At 46.0% G+C, this 20,337-nt stretch overlaps 1 non-coding gene across 1 annotated transcript; it reads right to left on the reverse strand.

Moving 5' to 3' along the window:
• Positions 1–2,108: 2,108 nt before the first annotated feature.
• Positions 2,109–2,234, reverse strand: LOC139031764 (U6atac minor spliceosomal RNA). Its single transcript, XR_011484240.1, has one exon. It is a non-coding gene; the product is annotated as a U6atac minor spliceosomal RNA (small nuclear RNA).
• Between the last annotated feature and the right edge of the window lie 18,103 nt (positions 2,235–20,337).

Below are 20,337 nucleotides of genomic sequence, written 5' to 3' on the forward strand. Positions count from 1 at the left end.
TTCAAAGTATTTGAAACCCAGGGTTGTATGTGAACTTGCATGTCTGAAAGTGGCACTAGAAACACATGATTTCTCAGTTGGTTTGCAAATGCTGCCAGAGGACAAGTTGCACAAAAATTAGACAAGGCTTCAGGTCTCCCCATAGTATTTTCCAATCCAGGGGAGGAGGGGTGGAAACTCACCCAGCACATGTCTAAATGTTTAATTTCTAAGCCAGGCCAACGGTTCACAGGTTCTAGCCTTCTCTCTCTCTCTGTCGCCCTGGGAGGCCACCTTCCAACCTAAGGGCTTAGCTTCCTCAGCCGTCGTGCCAGCGCCCAAAGATGGGGGCAGCCCTGCAGCTGCTCCCTGTCTCTCCACTGCCAGCCCCGCCTCCACAGCCCCAGAGCCATGTGTCCACACACACACACACACACACACAACCCAGTGCACCCCCAGGCCACACCCACACATAACCCATCCCACCCCCAGGCCACACCACATGGACTGCTGCTGCCGGAGCCAGGCAGAGGTACCGCTGGAGGACTCCAGTGAGGCCCGCAGGTGATGAGCTATGCCACCAGGGGCCAGTTTGGGGCTATTCCTGCCTGTCCCACCTCCCAATGTGGCAACCAGGTCAATTGACCTGAAAAAGATATCCGGAATAAATTATTCAGAAGGAAGTCAGGTTTTAAAGTACCATATAGAGAACAATTTTTGAATAGATAAAACATAGTGAGATATCTGGAAATATATACCCCAAATCTGTGGTCTTTATTATTATTGAAATATAGCCATTTCTACTCCTATCTCTCCTCAAAGAATTATTTTTTATTGCTACTGTAGTGTGACACTAAGATAGTATGATAGATGATAGGTACGATGGATAGATGATAGATATGATAGATAAGCAGATAGGTAATATATTACTGATAGATACGTAGGCAGATGATAGATGACAGATAAATGGTAGATACATAGATAGATACATTTAGATAGATAATAGAGGGTATATAATACCTCTATATCAATATTTCATAGTTTATCACTGGAAGCAAAGGCTGGTGAAAGACACATTCTTCAGACACACTTAAATAATATCGATGAGATGTATCAAGATACAATATTGCTTGCAGTGAATTGATGGTACCTGCGTCCAGCTTCTCTATTGTAGCCAATATTAATTTTTTTAAGTCCTTCATATTTTTGAGGTGGTGGGGGGAAGCCATGTCTTAAAGAGAACTAGAATAGAATCATAGATTTCTAATTTACAGGAGATAAAAGACTCCTTTCGCAGAAGATGCAATATACCAATCTTTATTTTCATCAGGAGAAAACCATGCTGATAGACTTAATTACAGTAAACAGTTTGGCAATTAACTTCTGTCTCTCAGAACGAGATCTGAGTAATTCTGATGGCAAGAGGGCTGCTCTTGAGGCAGCTGTTTCTTCTTCAAATTTGAGTGATTTAATTCTTCAAATTGGTGAGGGTTCCTGGCTTCCAGGAGAGAGAATCCTTGGAACCATTTTAAAGAGGTCTTTGGAGGCATTCAGAGTGAATTACTTGGTTTAATCGTATATGAAGATCTGTGTTTCCATCATCTTTCCCCAAAGCTGTACTTTGATGAGCATCTTCAGATGTACACGTGTTACTTATCCCAATATCTGAGCTCATCCTGTACATGTTATCCGTGCTGTGGTGTTTAATAACCAAACCTCCTGGGGAAAAATCCCGTACACAGTGATTTCTATTGTGAAAGTATTCCCCTGACAGCCGATGCAATTTCAAGCTACCCAATTGAGGCCGCTTATCACAGAGCTGGGAAGAGCAGACCAGTAGCAAGCAATACATAATATCCATAATAATTCTACTCTATGGATATGATACAAGTGAGTAAACTTGAGAACATAGATAAGAGTAAAATATGATAAACAAGGAGGAAGTGGTAACTTTTGAGGGTTTATTGCCTCTAATTTAATGTATTTTATTAATTAAAATTTATAGTTTAATTTTTAAAATTTTAATACTATCTTTTAATTACCAAATAGTAATACATGATTAATCGCATTGTGGTCAGATTTAAATTTATTGCTGCAGATAGCCACAGATCATTCAAAACTGCAGAAGAAAAAAACAGTGGTTAGATGCCACGAAGAAGGTGACAATGCCTTAACCATATGTGAGCTGTTAGGCCTGAGAACCTCTTCCATCCTTGTCAAGGAGAATGCTAACCTTCTCTTCTTTCATACAACACTACAGTTTAGCTTTGAATAAACTTTCTTTTTAGAGAACTTTCAGATTCAGAGTAAAACTGAGAGGAAGGCACTGAGATTTTCCCATGTCCTCTGCCTCCACCTACTCACACACTCCTCTGTGACCAGCACCCTACCCTGGACGGGGCCTTCGTTAAAACTGATGGGCTTACATGGACACATCATCACCCGGAGTCCATTGTTACATTTGTGTTCACTCTTGGTGTTGTATAATCTATGTGCTGTGATCAGTCACTGAGTCATGTCCAGCTCTTTGCGATCCTATGGGCTGTAACCTGCAAGGCTCCTCAGTCCATGGAATTCTCCAGGCAAGAACACTGGAGTGGGTTGCCATGCCCTTCTCCAGGGGATCTTCCCGACCCAGGGATCAAATCCTCGTCTTCTGCGTTGCAGGCAGATTCTTTACTTCTGAGCCACTGGGGAAGCCCTATGTAATCTGTGTGCTGTGCTAACCCTTTGCGACCCTATGGACTTCAGCCCACCAGCTATCGGTTTGAACATGTGTATAATGACATGTACCCACCACTATAGTATCATTCAGAGAAATCTCACTGCCCTAAAAACCCTCTGCTTGGTCTGTTTACCCTAATCCCTGGCAACTGCTGGCCTTCTTATCGTCTCTATCGTTTTGTCTTTTCTAGAACCTCATAAAGTTGAAACCCCACAGTATGTATACTTTTCATATTGGCTTCTTTCATTTAGTAACATGCATTTAGGTTTCCTCCACGTCTTTTCATGGCTTGATACTCTTTTTCTTTCTCATGCTAAATCAAACTCCATTGTCTGGATGCATCACAGTTTATTTATTCACCACCTACCAAAAGACATCTTGGTGGCTTCCAAGTTTTGGTGATTATAACAAAAGCTGCTATAAACATCTGTGTGAGGGTTTTCAACTCATTTGGAGAGATATCAAGGGGTGCGATTGCTGGATACATAGTTTAATTTTTAATAAAGTCAATGTTGAACAGTTGTCCTGAAAAATTCCTGGAGGTTGAGCAGCTTTCGTTAGCTGGCATAAACCAGATTTAACACATCTCTGTCCTGTCATTCTGTCCCCACCCTTCCTCTAAGTTGTACTTCGAACTTGAGCTCTTGAGTGTCTCTAAATGAAGTCCCTTTGTGATTCAGTCTTTAAAATGTTGCTTTTGTTTCTGTGTGTGTATATTCTAGTGGATTTATTAAATTAAAAAAGTAGACTGGTTTGGCACTCTGTGACAACATGGAGGGATGGGATGGGGTGAGGTGGGAGAGAGGTTCAGTAAGAAGGGGATATGTGTATAACTATGGCTGATCCATGCTGATGTATGGCAGAAACCAATACAATATTGTAAAGCAATTATCCTTCAATTCAAAATAAATAAATTTTAAAAAGAACAACAGATAAATAGACTGGTCACTTCTAACCTTTCTAGCTAAGAAGTGAATCAGGGCTGGTTGCTTTCTCTTTTGCCCCTCCCAGAGCACCAAAGGCAGAATGTGCTAACCTCCTCCTATCTCAGCATCCCAGTCCCTGCAGAAGTGCCCCAGGGAACCAGGGAACAAACCCCTCTCCCAACCTGGCCACTCTCCCCAGAGCTTCAACCTTCAACCTGAGCTTCTCCACTTTTCTGTTTGATGGACAAGCTCTCTGAGTCAGATTGTGTTTGAAGGAGCATCTCGCTGACTGAAAACCCTTTCAAGTCGCCACCTTGGCATTGACAGTGTCACTGAAGGAATTGGATGGCACGCACACCACTAGTCTTTGGCTCATCAACCACACTGTTCAAGCGGCGCTTGCCTCTGGCTCAGCAAGAATTGCACTGATGATCAGAATGCATTTAGACAGGAGATGCCTCTGGCACTGTGGCCCAAGACGTCCATCTCCATGGCAATGGTGAGAAACAGAGAACCAATTATTAAACAGTCACAGTTACACATGGAATTATTTGAGATTCATCCTGGGGGCAAGTGGTTAACAGTGTAATTATCTGAGATTCATCCTTGGGGCAAATGGTTAACACTGTAAAGTTGTGAAGAGGAATAAGTATGCTCAGTTTTTATTTTCCTCTTTGAGTCAATCATTTCTGCCTGGAGGGCAGAGTCATTAAGGCTCAGCTTTGGTTATCAGGGCTTCGAACAATCAGTCTGGGCAGGAATATTTGCTAGGCACATTAGGTGACACCCCACAATTCATATTCTTCAGCACAGACTTTTTAAAAACTATTGTGTTAAGAGGTTTATCACATCCAACCCAGGCATTATAATCAGTTGGTAAGGACTGTTGCTGAAGGTAAAGCTCCTATACTTTGGCCACCTGATGGCAATAGCCGACTCACTGGAAAAGACTGATGCTAGGGAAGAATGATGGCTGGAGGAGAAGAAAGCAGGAGAGGATGAGATGGTTGGATGGCATCACCGACTCAATGGACATGAGTTTGAGCAAGCTCAGGGAGATAGGGAAGGACAGGGAAGCCTGGTGTGCTGTAGTCGACGGGGTCACAAAGAGTCGGACATGGCTGAGCGACTGAACAACAGCAATGACAAGTGCAGTGTATTGTAAGTACACCCTGGGAGGTTGGGAATGGTAGAAATGGGTTCCTAGGTACCCTTGGTACCCTGTCTGCTGGTTGTGATCACACCATCCGCCAACCTCTCTGTTCTCAGGATAGAGGCACAGGAGATGTAGGGAAACGTCTTACAGCTCTGCCTTTGGGGGAAGAAACCACTGATTCAGATCTATTTTAGAAGTAAGTTAGAGGAAAATTCTAGCGTGTATTTTTTTTTTTCTTTTGCAAACAGCCTTGTAGAGAGGTTAACAAATCATCTTGCTTAATTTTGCTCTCTTCATTTGTTCTCAGGGAGGGATTATAGCTGGGTCTGTCCCTGAGCATGGCTTGATAACTACTGTGTTCTTAGATTTCATACCAGACTGAATCAAGGACACATAAGGACTAGATAAATAGTCTCCCATGAAAGGAGAGATCGCAGATGCGACCTTAGAGATGGCACGCTTGGAGCTGAAGGAACTATCCTGTCCCAAAGACTCCTTTTGGTTCATGTGGGGACAGGTTGTGTTGTGATCTGGAAGTGATCCCTGATCTGAAAACGCTATTGTTTTCCCCAAATCTTAGAATCAAGCATTTCAAAGCATGAGACAAGTTTTGAGAGCATCTGAGTGAGCCCTTTCTTCCTATAAATGAGGAAACTGATACCTAGAGAGACTTGCCAGACGGGAGGAGGCCACACAGCCCAGACAGGCCCAGCCTGGCTAGTGACCCAGGACTGGAGCTGGGCTCTGACTGAGAAGCCAGACTTAAGGGCCTGGGGGCAGAGGAACCTGGCCTCTCACTTGCAGCCTGAGGTACTGACAGGTTGCATTCTCTTATCCTCCTTTAAGAAAAAATTAAATAAGAATGTAAGGAAGTCAACTGTAGAATTTTAATCAGAAAAGGGATGGTTTGCAGGAGTGTCTGTGGGTGATAATTAAATGTAAGCACCTCCCACACCAAGACAGCCTACCTCTTCCCAGCAGGGACCACTGGAAATGCAGGGTCAGCGAACTGGCTGTGACTTCCTCAACACAGGCCAGGCTTGAGGACATTGCAGTGCCACAGGCTACGCGCTTAACAACGGAATTTCATGAAAGTGGTCATTCCTGCCAGGGCTGCCCATTGCTCAAGGAAAATGAAAGAATTAGTCGCTCAGTTGTGTCTGACTCTTTGCGACTCCATGGACTATAGCCCACCAGGCTCCTCTGTCCATGGGATTCTTCAGGCCAGAATACTGGAGTGGGTTGCCATTTCTTTCTCCAGGGGATATTCATGAACCAGGGGTCGAACTGGGGTCTCCTGCATTGCAGGCAGATTCTTTACCATCTGAGTCACAGGGACACCCTATTACTCAGGGAAGGGGTTTCCACCCTCAGGACGAGGGGATTTTTGGCCATGGGTGTGAGGGCTCCTGTGAGGTTACATGTTTGTAGCACAGTCACACTGTCTGGGGAGGGGTGGTCAAAAATCGTGCCCCAACCTGGTTGTGAATCTGGACACAGTCACCAGTGAGGTGTGGGATTTGTCCTGGAGTCAGCTCCCTCGCTGCAAAAAGGGGCTTGCAATCCCCTCGCTACACATCACACACATACACCCCCGCATGTACATATCCCCCCATACATCATACACACACACCATACACATACAGACACCATACACATGCACACACCATACACCATACACACACACCATACACCATACATACATACACACCACACTACACACATACACACAAGATGCACACACACCACACACATACACACATTCACGCATGATGCACACACACCACACACAGATACACACACACCACACACATACATACCACACACATACCCCACATAGATACACACGCATCACACACAGATACACACACCAAACACACACGTCCCCATATTTACATATCCCCACACACACAATCACATACATGCCTTCACATACACACCATATACACACATCACAAACATACACACAGTACGCACCCCATGCATGGGGCCATGAGATTATATGCAGAATATGTAGTCTGCAGAAGCAACTTGATCAATGTTCTTTTATTCCTTTTTAAATTTTAATTGGAGGAGAATTGCTTTATAATATGTTCGTTTCTACTGTATGTATTGGCTCTATGAGTACATATATTCCCTCCCGCTTGAGCCTCCATTCCACCCATCCCTACATCGCCTCTTAGGTCATTGCAGAATACTGAGCTGAGCTCCTCGTTCTATACAGCAGCTTCCCACTAGCTGTCTCTTTCACATGTGGTCATGTATAACATCTTATGTTCTCATTTCGCCCCATCTTCTCCTTCCTTCACTGTGTCCACAGGTCTGTTCTCTACTTCTGTGTCTCTACTCCTGCCCTGCAAATAAATTCATCAGTTTGTTTTACTATACGATATTTGTTTTTCTTTCTGACTTACTACACTCTGTGTGACAGGCTCTAGGTTAATCCACCTCACTACAACTGACTCACATTTGGAACTTGATAAATATTTGATCTCTCCTTTTTCAAACAATTTTTTTAAGCTTACATCTTTTCATTAATCAAAAGAGAATATTAGCACCTCAGTTTTCTTGATTGAATTTCTCAAGTGGCACTAGTGGTAAAGAATCCACCTGTCAATGCAGGAGACCCGGATTCAATCCCTGGGTCAGGAGGATCCCCTGGAGAAGAAAATAGCAGCCCACTCCAATATTCCTGCCTGAAAAAATCCCATGCACAGAGGAGCCTGGCTGCCTATAGTCCACAGGGTCACAAAGAGTCAGACACAACTGAGCACACAGCACAGACTTTCATGACATATTCTACCCTAAGCTTTAACCCAGAGGTGTCTTTTTTTGCTTAAATAGCACTTTGGCAAAAGGAAACCTACAACAGAATTACTGACAAATATTGACTTTTCTGGTGTGTCAGATGCCTTTACCATAAAATGCTAATAAATATAATAAACCATGAAAATACAGCTGAGAATAGAGTAAGAATCGCGTCAGATGCAGAAGTGTGTGTGTATGTTTAGGACCCATGACAGCTTTCATCTGTGTGTCTCCTCCTAAAGCCCCTCAAAACATTCGCTTGTCACCTGTCCTTCTCTGTGACACGGCCGTCAACAGAGCATCTCCTGGAGGGGCAGGCTGAAGTTGGCGTGGCTTCTGCCCCCGGAGTTTCTCTGCTCAAATAAGTCAACCCACATGAAGAACAGATGTGAGTACATCCATCAGATAACTTTCTCAATGAAGTGTGCGTGCAGCCCTCGGAAATCCGGCACCTGTGCTCGACTGCATCTTTGGTCTGTGTTCCCAACACTCTTAGTTGTTTACCCAACAGTCCTTCCTCAGCCCCTTCTTCTTGCTGGTGGTGATCGCTTTTCATCATGGAGCCTGAAAACACCAGACATTCATTCCCTACCCTCTCTGCGGCCAGGTCATGGGCCTGAGAGCCAGTTGAGGCCAATGGAAAAGAGGGTACGTATGCTGAGGCCTTGCTGAGAAAACCAGGCAGATGAGACTAACCTCCTTCCCTGTCTTTGGTGTGAAGGTGGCCCCTGGGCCTGTGACTGTAGTGTGGTGACCCCCGAATGTGGGGATTTGGGGGGGGCAGCAAGGATAAATGTCAACCTTATGAGGCATCAGAGAAGACCCTGAGCCTCCAGAATTTTGTGTGAGATAATAATGGAGAGCAAGGAGATCAAACCAGTCAGTCCTAAAGGAAATCAGTCCTGAATACTCATTGGAAGGACTGGTGCTGAAACTGATGTTCCAATCCTTTGGCCATCTGATGCAAACAGCCAACTCAGTGGAAAAGACCCTGATGCTGGGAAAGATTGAGGGCAAGAGGAGAAGCGGATGACAGAAGATGAGATGGTTGGATGACATCACCAACTCAATGGACATGAGTTTGAGCAAGCTCCAGGAGTTGGTAATGGACAGGGAAGCCTGGTATGCTGCAGTCCATGGGGTAGCAAAGAGTTGGACACCACTTAGTGACTGAACAACAACAACAAATAATGAACTTTATTGTTTAAGCCCCTAGAAATGGAATATCTAGTTAATGGCTGAAAGCATCCAGAATGGTGGGCTTGTTGTCCAAACCCACCCTAGGTTCTGTATGCCTTGGCTTCTGTTTCATACGTTTATCCAGTATCTTCAGGTGAGAGTCTGTGAAGTTGGTTGTAGAGGCTAGTAGGTTGTAGATAGTCTTGACGTTCATGTCTGGAGTGGAAAAGGGCTTGGCCTAAGCAGTTAGTGACAGGACTTCCCTGGCAGTCCAGGGGTTAAGATTTCGCCTTCCAATGCATGGGGTGCAGGTTCCATCCCTGATCAGGGAGCTAGGATCCCACATGCCTCTCGGCCAAAACATTAAAAATATTGTAGCAAATTCAATAAAGTTTTAAAAAATGGTCCACATCAAAAAAAAATCTTAACTATTCCTTTCCTCCCCAACCCCCATCCATGGCAACCATAAGTTTGTTTTCTGAGTCTCTTTCTGTTTTGTAAGTTCATTTGTATCATTTCTTTTTAGGCTCCATATACAAGGGATATTGAGTTTGGGATGGTCGTGTGCACGCTGCCATATTTAAAATGGATAACCAGCAAGGACCTACTATATAGCACAGGAAACTCTGCTCAATGTTACATGGCAGCTTGGATGGGAGGGGGTTGGGGGAGTATGGACACATGTTTATTTATCTCTGAGTACATGTGGTGTTCACCCAAACTATCATAACATTGTTAATCGGCTATGTTCCTAGTTGCTTCGTTGTGTCTGACTCTTTGCAACCCCATGGAATGTAGCCTGCCAGGCTCCTTTGCCCATGAGGATTCTCCAGGCAAGAATACTAGAGTGGGTTGCCATGCCCTCCTCCAGGGGATCTTCCCAACCTAGGGATTGAACCCAGGTCTCCTGCATTGCAGGCAAATTCTTTACCAACTGAGCCACCAGGGAAACTCAATCAGCTATACCACCCAAAACAAAATAAAAAGTTCAAAAGAAAAATAAAACTTAAAAAAAACATTAGTGACTGTGAAATAGCACAGTGGTAAATATTTCTTTCTCAATCATAGTCTCCACTCTTGTTTCCTAGTCTGCATATGTTGAATAGCTTCAGTGTTTCTCTGAAATTCAGCACCACATGCAGACACTCCCTAGCAGCTGCGTGTTTCATTTGTCACGTATACGATGAATGCCTGTGGATGCCAGCCCATGTTCTAGATCCTGGGACACATGGATGAGTAGGTCAGAGCCACTGCCCTTGGGAACTCGTCAGTTGGTGGGGAGACCCAGAGACAAATAGATGACACCGCTAAAACCAGACTCTTATCAGCTCGGGTCTTGGTAGGAAACAGATGGCCCAATCATAAAGTCTAAGTGAAGTGAGTTTAATTAAACAGCTATTCAGGGATTGTGGAGGGGTTTCCCATGGTGATTGGCATCTGGGGAGCTGATGGGTCAGCAGAGGGAGTGAGGCCCCGAGAGAACTTGGGGCCAGAGACCCTCAGCCACTGCCCCACAGTCCTACCCTGCTGACCCCAGAGCTAACCAGAGGTCAAGAGTCCAGGGGACAAGCGAAGGACCTAGAAAGCTTAGATCCTGGGAATCAAAGCACAATGGAGGCAGAAAATGGGACCATGCGGTCAGGTGCCTGCAAATAACCAGCAGAGAAGAGAACTGGCTTTGTCCCAGGGCCTTTGACCATGATAACCACCTCTCTCTCTTCCTTTACCCTGAGCCCTCTTCTGCACATTCATCTCTTGGAGGACTATACCCCAAGCCTTGCTGGAAAAGGCCATCCAAAGAGGCGCAGAAAAGCCACTTGGGTCTCAGGGATTGTAGAACTGCATGTGCATCACCAGCTCAAGCTTAATTAAAAATTCACAGGGTTGAGAGCCCGCAGCCAGCCTGAGGGGAAACAGGGAGGATTAAAGAGGTTTCATCGTGGAAATTGAGCACGGCTTCTAGGATGGCTGGGGTACGGGAAGATGAAACAGTACTTAACCTGCTTTAGCTTCAGCCCTGGGATCCAGGGCAAGACGCGCTGGAGAATGGAGACCCTCATCTCACTAACCGAGAGCAACGTCCTGAGGAATGAGAACATTTAACTTTTAATGAACTCGAATCTCTTTCATCAAATCTGTAATGAATCTTCGTGCTGCCCAGTCTAACACTGGAATTTTTACTCATTAATTCTAATTACGATCCATATGACCTACCCTCGAAACACACTCTTACCCTTTTTTTTTTTCAGCAATAGAGCAGTCCTGTGATTGGAGAATAGTTGTTTCCCAAGGGAATGTTAAGTTCCCCAAAGTGAGGTCTGTAGGTCCCTGGAAGGAGGGAGGAGCCCTTGAAGGTTCATTCCACCCCAGGCTGCAGTCAAGATGCCCACACCTGTCTCACCTGCATCATCTGCCCCATCTAAGTCCTCACCCTGGCCCCTGAGTGCCCTTGGAGAGCACTGTCCCTATCATTCCTAACTTAGCTATCTGGGACTTTTCCATCCCAATAATGTACATTGTTATTCAGTCACTGAGTCATGCCCAACTCTGCGACCCCCATGGACTGCAGCATGCCAGGCTTCCCTGTTCTTCACCGTCTCCCGAAGTTTGCTCAAACTCATGTCCGTAGAGTTGGTGATGCCATCAAACCATCTCATCCTCCCTCTGTCATCCTCTTCTCTTGCCCTCAATCTTTCCCAGCATCAGGGTCTTTTCCAATGAGTTGGTTCTTCACATCAGGTAGCCAAAGTATTGGAGCCTCAGTTTCAGTTACCAGTCCTTCTAATGAATATTCAGGCTTGATTTCCTTTGGGATTGACCAGTTTCATCTCCTAGTAGTCCAAGGGACTCTCGAGAGTCTTCTCCAGCATGAATTACCTATGTGCAATTTTAAAGCCCCGCGGGGGTCCTACAAGCTTTTATGAAGAGCGGCAGAGACTCTGAGCACACTCTGCTCCTGGGAGGCAGCCCACCTGCACCAGTTGAGCATATCCTTGGCTTTTTCCTTTTCTGTCTCCAGACAACACGCTTCTGCTCCTCTTCCCAGAGTCTCCCATTTAGGCGTTGCCTCGGGCCTCCCCAGCCAGAGATGCCAAGTCTGTCTTCAAACAGAGCTCCCCCTCACTTGTTGTGCCCCCACCTCACTCATACATGTTTCCTGGCTTCCCATCCTCTCGGCATCAATAAAGTTTCCACATAATTTGGCTACAGCAGTTCAGTGTTTACAGAATGATGCTCGTAAACGCTGTTCACAGCTGAGTCACAGTGCAAGCTATTTGTTTTTTTGTTTCTTACACAACATTTTCTTTGGAGCTTACTGTTGTACCAGGGTTGTATGTGTGTGTGCATTTAACTATTTATTACTACCATACTTTCAAACTCTGAAATTTATTAGTGTAAATCTCCCGTTTCTATAGCCAAATATGTCAGGGTGTCTGTCCATTCTTCCCAGGGAAATGCCCTGTCCTGCCCTCATTTTCTGAATCCCAATTCTTCTATGGTTCCCTCCCCCGATTTAGAGGCTATACCCTGCAGCAGCTTCCTGACAAGTTTCTGCAAATCTCACACATCCTAACAAGTCTTTATTCCATCCACACACTTAGTTGATTTTCTGGCTGGAGACAGAACTCCAGGATCAGAATCATTTCTCCTCGGAATTTTGAAAGCTCTGCTTCATTGTCTCCCACCTTCCAGGACTGGTACAAAGATGGGCAAATAGTGCCTTTCTATCCTGGAGTCTTGACCTGTGAATGGCTGGTTCACCCCTGGAAGTGTTTGGGGTCTTCTCCTTCATGGGGTCCTAAAATTCTGCAGTGATGTCCTTGGACTGGCTCATCTTTAGATTTCAGGCAGGGTTCAAAGTGGACCCTTTTAATCTAGAAAATATTATCCTCCTAGGAAAGCCCCTTCTCAGGTTCTAGGAAACTCTTCTTTGTTATTTCTTAAATAATTTCCTCCTCACTGTATCCTGTTTTCATTGCTGTGATTTGCTGGTGGTTGTTGTTAAGTCGCTCAGTCGTATCCAACTCTTTGTGACCCCATGGACTGTAGCCCGCCAGACTCCTCTGTCCATGGGATGTCCCAGCCAGGAATACTGTAGTGGGTTGCCATTTCCTTCTCCTGGGAATCTTCCGAACCCAGGGATCGAACCTGTGTCTCATGTCTCCTGCATTGGCAGGTGGGATTTTTTTACCATTAGAGTCACCTGGTAATTGGCCAGTAATTACGTAAAGCTTTTAGAAAAAATGACATTCTCAAGGCTGCATTACCAAGCACGTTTTCCCTGATGTCACCCTGGATCGAGTTTCAAAAGCCCCACCCTCTGGGGGGCGGTTGTTGCTGTTGTGCAGTCGTTCAGTCACCCAGTCACGCCCGACTCTTTGTGACCCCATGAACTGCAACTCTCCAGGCCTTCCTGGGGATTGGTACTTTTCCCCAAAGTCTCCCACCTTCCACTTAAACTAAAGAGCAGGGGAGCTATTCCCCAGGGATGTTATAAACTCAAGTTTCCCCTGTACTTTGAGATCCAAGAGCAAAGGAACCCTGAACCTCCAAGGTTATTATTACTGGTTTCTGTTAGAAACACACCATGCCTATTAAGTAAGTTTCTAAAAATATGGGGCGGGGGTGGGGACCACTTGGCTGGCAGGTCTCTGTTTGCTGAAGGAGCTGGTAACTTACTTTGGCTCAGCTTTTGGAAGGAGTGTGTGTGCCAGGTAAGAACAAGGTACCATTATGAAGAGAAGAGTGACCTCACTGCTAAAGACTAGAGGCGACCACACCTGGAGGACCATTCTGTTTCTGGAAGCTTAGTTACAGAACGATGAGGTGAAGCATGGAGGGCTGCCAGGAGAATAGAAAATAAGAAAGAGATGCAGGAAATTAAAGCTGCTGGAGTATGAAAAAAAATCTCAGGAAAGCACCCATTCCCATATTGATAATTCAACATTATTTAGGAAGAGTTTACCTGGAGAGGGAAATGGCAACCCACTCCAGTATTCTTGCCTGGGAAATCCCATGGATGGAGGAGCCTGGCGGGCTACAGCTCAAGGGGGTCACAAAGAGTCAAACACGACTGAGCGACTGAGAACAAGCTAGAGTTCAACCGGTGTAAGACCTGACATTTTAGAGAATTCAGGGTTAATAAAAGCTGGAACCCTTCCAATATAGAAAATAAGGGGCCAGAGCAGCGGCCATTTGCAATCACCCCAAACCTTCCTAGTTATTCTGTACACAGAGGAGCAGCGTGTTGCTTCATGAGAAATACTGATTCATCTCCTGAGCTCCTGTTATACAAACATGGCATCATCAAGCCAGATAAACAGACGGTAAACAAGCCAGAATTCACTCCTGTCTTCCACCTACAGAAGACTTCAACCGAATAACAAAGCGAAGCCTAATACAAATGACGTTGTGAAGTCAGTCCCTGTCCCCTAGAAGGGGTGCTATGAAACGCCAAAGTCTAAACACAGCAGAAAGAAGGCTGCAAAGAAAAGTCAGTTCTCTGAGCAAAAGACCATCTTTCTGGGATTCAGAAACAATCATATACATGCAGTCATGGGATATTTTATTTTAAGATTTTGTGTGTGTGTGTGGACCATTTTTTTTTTTTTGAGTCTTTATTGAATTTCTTACAATATTGCTTCTGTTTTTATTTTTATTTTGTTTTTGTCTTTATTACTGTGTTCTGTTTTCCTTGGGTTAATATTTATTATTATTATTGTTTATTTTCTTTTTGGCTGTGCTGGGTCTTTGTTGCTGCACGGGCTTTTCTCTAGTTGTGGTGAATAGGGAATACTCTCTCTTGTGGTGCTTGGGCTTCTCATTGCAGCAGCTTCTCTTGTTGCAGAGCGCAGACTCTGGGGTACACAGACTTCAGTAGTTGCATCCTGGGATTATGGGATCCCATTTTCAATCCATTAGCACCGTGGCTTCCTGTGAGCAACCACAGATCACTGAAGATGCCCAGTGGGCCCTACTAATGGAGGATTAATGGGACATTTTGTTAATGAACTGCCGATGGACATAGTGATGTTGCTTACTGTGAACAAGCCTTCTTCCAGGTGAGTTCGCTTGTCTATACTTGAGGCATCCCCTACCCACACATCCATCCTTAAAACTGTCTATCTTTCTGGGCAGAGATGATTCCTACTTTGAAAGGAACAATCTGAGCCCATCCAGGTGAATGGATTAACTGCAACCTGAAAGGAGCCCGCATCTTTGGCTTCATGTACAGTCACCATCACTTGGACAGCAAGGGGATCAAACCAGTCAATCCTAAAGGAAGTCAACCCTGAATATTCATTGTAAGGACTGACGCCGAAGCTGAAGCTCCAATATTTTGACCACCTGATGTGAAGAGCCAACTCACTGGAAAAGACCCTGATGCTGGGAAAGATTGAGACTTGGAGAAGAAGGGGGTAGCAGAGGATGAGATTTTGGATCTCATCACCCACTCATTGGACATGAGTTTGAGCAAACTCCAAGAGGTAGGGAAGGACAGGGAAACCTGGCACACTGCAGTCCAGGGGGTCACAAAGAGTCGGACATGACTTAGCAACTCAACAACAACAACAACACACACAGTCACCATACAGGATTACATGTGTGACGAAATGCACCAGTCATCTCAGAGTGGGGACTTGGCCCAGGTAGCAGTGTGGCCTCCATTTGTCAGCATCACACACTAGATCCAGAGATGTGGCTGGTGGGGGCTGCTGGCAGGAGGCACAGGAAGTTTGAACCAGGAAAAGACCAGGCAGGTGGAGCCTTGGAGGAGGGAGGTGGATCTTACCTGTGCCTGTAGTTGGGGAGCAGTATCTGTTGCACGGCCAAGCTGCAAAGCAGCCAGTCAGAGAGAAAGAGATCAAGGCCACAAAGAGAAGGGTGTAAGTCAGCAACAGTTGAAACCCCAGGAAAAGGAGTTTAAAATCTGGCAGGAGCACCAGAGGTCCGGAGGGGTCAGGGCTGCTGGCCTTAGAGGAAACACAAGTAACTTTGGCTCCTGGTCTGTCCTTCCAGCCAGGAAACAGATTATGGGCGAGTTCTGCCTCATGCACTCTGAGACCCCAGGCGGCCTTCTCCACGTGGCAAGAAGTGCAAGAGGCAGACCCCCAGGTGTGGGATGCAGGCCTTAAGGGGGCCTGAGCCCAGAGCCCCAGGTGTGTTCTCTCGAGTGTCCTTCAGACACGTGAAGCAAGGAGATGCACAGGTGAATGCACACAGGGAAACGCAAGCTTCCATAGGTCAGGGAGGCTGGGGGAGGCCTTGCTTCTGCATCTGAAACAAAGTATTAAAGCAAATAGAAGCCGCATCTCTGTGTGCTAGGGAGCATCTCACAGGAATGAATCGCAGATACCTCAATAGTTACAGTTACCAACGAACTTGGTCTCAGATCTTCATGACCTCTAGTGGCAGGAGAGCAGGCTTGCTGTCTCTCCAGGTACTCTGGCTCCAAGTCTGCCTCATTATTTCCCCAAATCCCTTGCGTCCACCCAGCTGTCCAGCCCCACAGCCACTGTCCCCGCCTTGGCCTCCTGTGGCTGAGTGTGACATCAGCCCAGAGCCCCTGGGGATGGACTGTGTTATGAGTCACAGGCTCTCTGTTTCCTTTCTGAAATTAAAACATTGCCAGTTCCCAAGTACAATAGCCCCCCTGGTGTTAGCTGAGGGAAGGGCCTGCTATATGGCCACTGTTGGTCTCCCACCTGAGGCTCCTTGAGAAAAAGTTCGAGTTTGCTCCTGGAAGAGAATTTTTCTCTCTCTCCCACTCTGGCTTCTCTTTGTCTCTCTGGCTGCCCCCTCTCTTCCCTTTATTACCCCTTCTCTTCCTCTCCTGATGCCGTTCTCCCCCTCACAGCCTTCTGACACCTACTGCTGGGTGTGTAGGGAATGGCATAAGCCTTGCCTGTCCCACGCAGCCCTCTTGTGACCATGAGGAGAGCCAGACTTTGGTTAAAGTGCACACCGAGGCTGGCAGAGTAGAGAAGTAGGAAGAAGTCAGGTCTGTGGGGGCATCTTTGAGCTGTGGGTCTCGCCAAGCCTGGACCTGCCCTCCATCTGAACTTGCCTCGTGTGTGATGATAAACTTCTTTATTGTTCAGGACAGTCTGAACCAGTCTCTTTAGTTTTCCTTCTAAAGCACAGATCTTATCATTGTATACCCAGTGTAGAGTGTTCTCCATCACTTTCAGGATACAGTGCTGCCTCCTCACCTCAGCTTGGGGAAGAGACCCTACCCACCCCCAAACTCACTGTCTTCCCAAAACTCACTTCTCCAGCAACACGGAGCCACTCAAAGCTCCTCAAGCTTCCAGCAAGTTCACTCCTCCATGCCTTTGGGGAGGATACATTCTGCTGCAGTGTGCTCTCCCTATTGTCAATCCAATACATACTCTGCCTTCCAGATTCAAAGCTTCTCTGAGCACCTCTTGCTGATCCACTGGGTGCAGGATAGTGGAGGGAGTGAAAGGACAGACTGGGTTGGGTGAGTGGAGAGGACACTGCCAAGAACGGGGACGGCATGACGAGACAGAGGAAAGACAGAAACTTAATCTGATCAAAGCACTGGAGGCCCTGGATCAAGCCTTACATGAAGGCAACATTCCTTCAGACTTTAATAAATTCTTGTGAGTTTTTACATTTCCTATATCGTTTAGGTTATGTTTTGCCACTAAAAGCATTCCACATACTTTTCCCAAATTCAAGTTTTTATCATGCTTTGTCTGATAGCTTTCAAGGTTAAGGGCCAAAAATGTTCTCTGTATTAGAAGATACCCACTACTAATCTGTTCAAGTTAAATCAGTTTCTCACGTTTGCAAGTTTTGAGATTATATATATTATAATATATATATTATATATATATATATATATATATATATACACACACACACACACACATACATACATTATATATATATACATATACATACATACATATACATACATTAAAAATTCTACCAATTAACATGGGTTGTTCAAGGAAATGCTGAACTCTAGACAGTCACAAGTTTGGCTCTTTCTCTTAAGGACAAAATTGAGTGCTTGCTCAGTATGTCATATTTAAATTGCATTGAGGGCACAGAATAAAAATACTGAAATTATACTTGCTTTATAAAAGTGCCAATTTTTTATGAAAAATGCATAGTTTCTCAATGATCTAATTTTTTCCAGCAAAATCAAGGGTTACACATCTGTTAAGGTCATGTGCTTCCTTCTTTCAGCAGGTTTCATTCCAACCACTTCCCCTCCTCCATGAGCAAGGTCTTTCCAGACTAATTTGCAACCTCGGCTTCTGTCCCTTCACCTTAGAGTTTCCCTCAAAGCAGCAAAGTCCTAGCCCAGGGAAATAGTGTGAGAGGTGGGAGGTGGGTTGAGATCTTGCAGGGGAGGAGGAGGCTTTGCAGGGCCCCAATCTCCCTCCCCCTCCCTCCTTCTTCCCTGGTGCTGCTGAGTAAGTCACCAGCACAGACATGCCAACCTCACATCCCGCTTGAAAACCACATGAAGAAAAAAAGCACGAGCTGTTCTAAGAGGCTATGATTTTGGCAGTATCATTAAACAGTTTCTTAGTTGACTTCTCCGCAGCATCAGTTTCCCAGGTGCCGAAAGTGAGACTGAGGAAGGTAGCTGGCCCATCAGGCCCCCAGCACAGAGCTGCAGTAACGATGGGGTCCACCTGACACAATCACTCTCTGGTCACAAGTGAGACTGAACACGGTGCTGTAGTGACAATGTCCATCTGACACAATCACTCTCTGGTCACAAGTGAAGGAAGCACAACCCAAGAGAAAAAAAAAAGAGGAATTTGGGGCTTGTGTGTCTAAAAGGGAGATGGCTGCAGGCATGGCTGGATCCAGGCAATCAACAGATGCTCCAAGCCAACACTGGCAGCTGAGGAACTTGTCAGAAAGCAAACTTCTCTTCCTCTGTAGTTTTGGCAAACACTCTGATGCCTTTGTTTAGCTCTCAGGGAGGTGACTTGGCCCTGACCACCTGTGAATGACTGTGACATTCTTGAAGTTACTAGCACATCCCCCTGCCTGAAGCACTAGAGCTTCCCTGGTGGCTCAGATGGTAAAGAACCCACCTGCCAATGCAGGAGACACAAGAGACATGGGTTCGATCCCTGGGTTGGGAAGATCCCCTGGAGGAGGGCACGGCAACCCTCTCTAGTATTCTTGCCTGAAGAATTCCAGGGGCAGAGGAGCCTCACGGGCTACAGTTCACAGTGTCACAAAAAGAGTCGGACATGACTGAAGCAATGTAGCACTTAGCATCGGTGCCCCTCATCAGCCTGGAGTGTGTTCCTTACCCCTTCCTGGCCTGTGATCATGGTGGGCAAAGGATGGCTGAGGGTTCTGCTGGCCAGACCTGGGTCATATGTCTTGTCCCTGGTCTTCACAGGGTATGTTCTTTTGCTGTAGCAAAGGACCAAAAAACTCGTGACTGCAAAGAACATAAATGTATTGTCTCACAGTCTGGAGGCTGAAAGTTGAGTCAAGGTGCTGACAGGGCCCTTTTGATGTAGTGGGTACTGTAGCCAATAGCTACGTGTGTTAGTCTCTTAGTCGTGTCTGACTCTTGGTGATTCCATGAACTGTAGCCTGCCAGGCTCCTCTGTCCATGGAATTCTCCAGCAACAATACTGGAGGGGATTGCCATTCCCTTCTCCAGGGAATCTTCCCAACCCTGGAATTGAACCCAAGTCTCCCACATTGTAGACAGATTCTTTACCATCTGAGCCACCAGGGAAGCCCCAGCTATGTGTGACTGAGGAACTGAAATTTTTAAATTTAATTTTATTTAATTTAACCAAGCTGGAGTAGCTGCAGTAGCTAAGGTTAAGTTAATTAAATTAAATTTTAAAAATTCAGTTCCTTAGTCTCGTGAGCAGCCACAGGTGTCCAGGCATCCAACAGGCTGGTAGGCTTGCAGCCATGGTCCTGGATTGCCCAGTGCACTCATCCCATCATCCCAGAAGCTTCTGCAGCCCAGCCGTAGCGTGGCTCACTGTCCTCGGCTAATGTGCACCATTCCCCAGCACTACTGTGCCGGAGCTAGAAAAAGAAGGCTTTAAAATAACTGAGGGGGGAGGACACTTCAGCAAGTGTCCTTTTCTTCTTTCCAGCAGAAAAGTAGGTCAGTCACAGCAAACAGTGTCTCCAGGGGGTGGGAGTCAATTCCGGGAGTGGGGGGTGGCATGAGGTGCCCAGGGCTCGGGGCTCCCTTTAGAAGGGTTGTTCCACCTTTGCTTTTAGCTCTGTCGATTCCCTGGACATTTTGCTCATCTCCAAACTGCAGAAACAGCCTCAGACCCTGGTTTTTGATTCCCCGCTCTGCGCTGTCTGACTTCTCCACATCCACAGGCTCTGTGTAAGTGCTCCCGTCTCTGTGGTTTGGGGACACGGCCCACCAGGGTGTCATTTATTCAAAGGCTGAAGAATTAATATTCATGAGCACAGCTCATCCAAAACACACAACGCCACACTCTCCTGTAACCAGGGCCAGGCTATAACCACATTCCACGCTCCCTGGGAGGGGATGCTGGGTTTTAAAATACTCC

The sequence above is a fragment of the Odocoileus virginianus genome, chromosome 2 (genome assembly GCF_023699985.2).
Source record: "Odocoileus virginianus isolate 20LAN1187 ecotype Illinois chromosome 2, Ovbor_1.2, whole genome shotgun sequence".
NCBI lineage: Eukaryota > Metazoa > Chordata > Mammalia > Artiodactyla > Cervidae > Odocoileus > Odocoileus virginianus.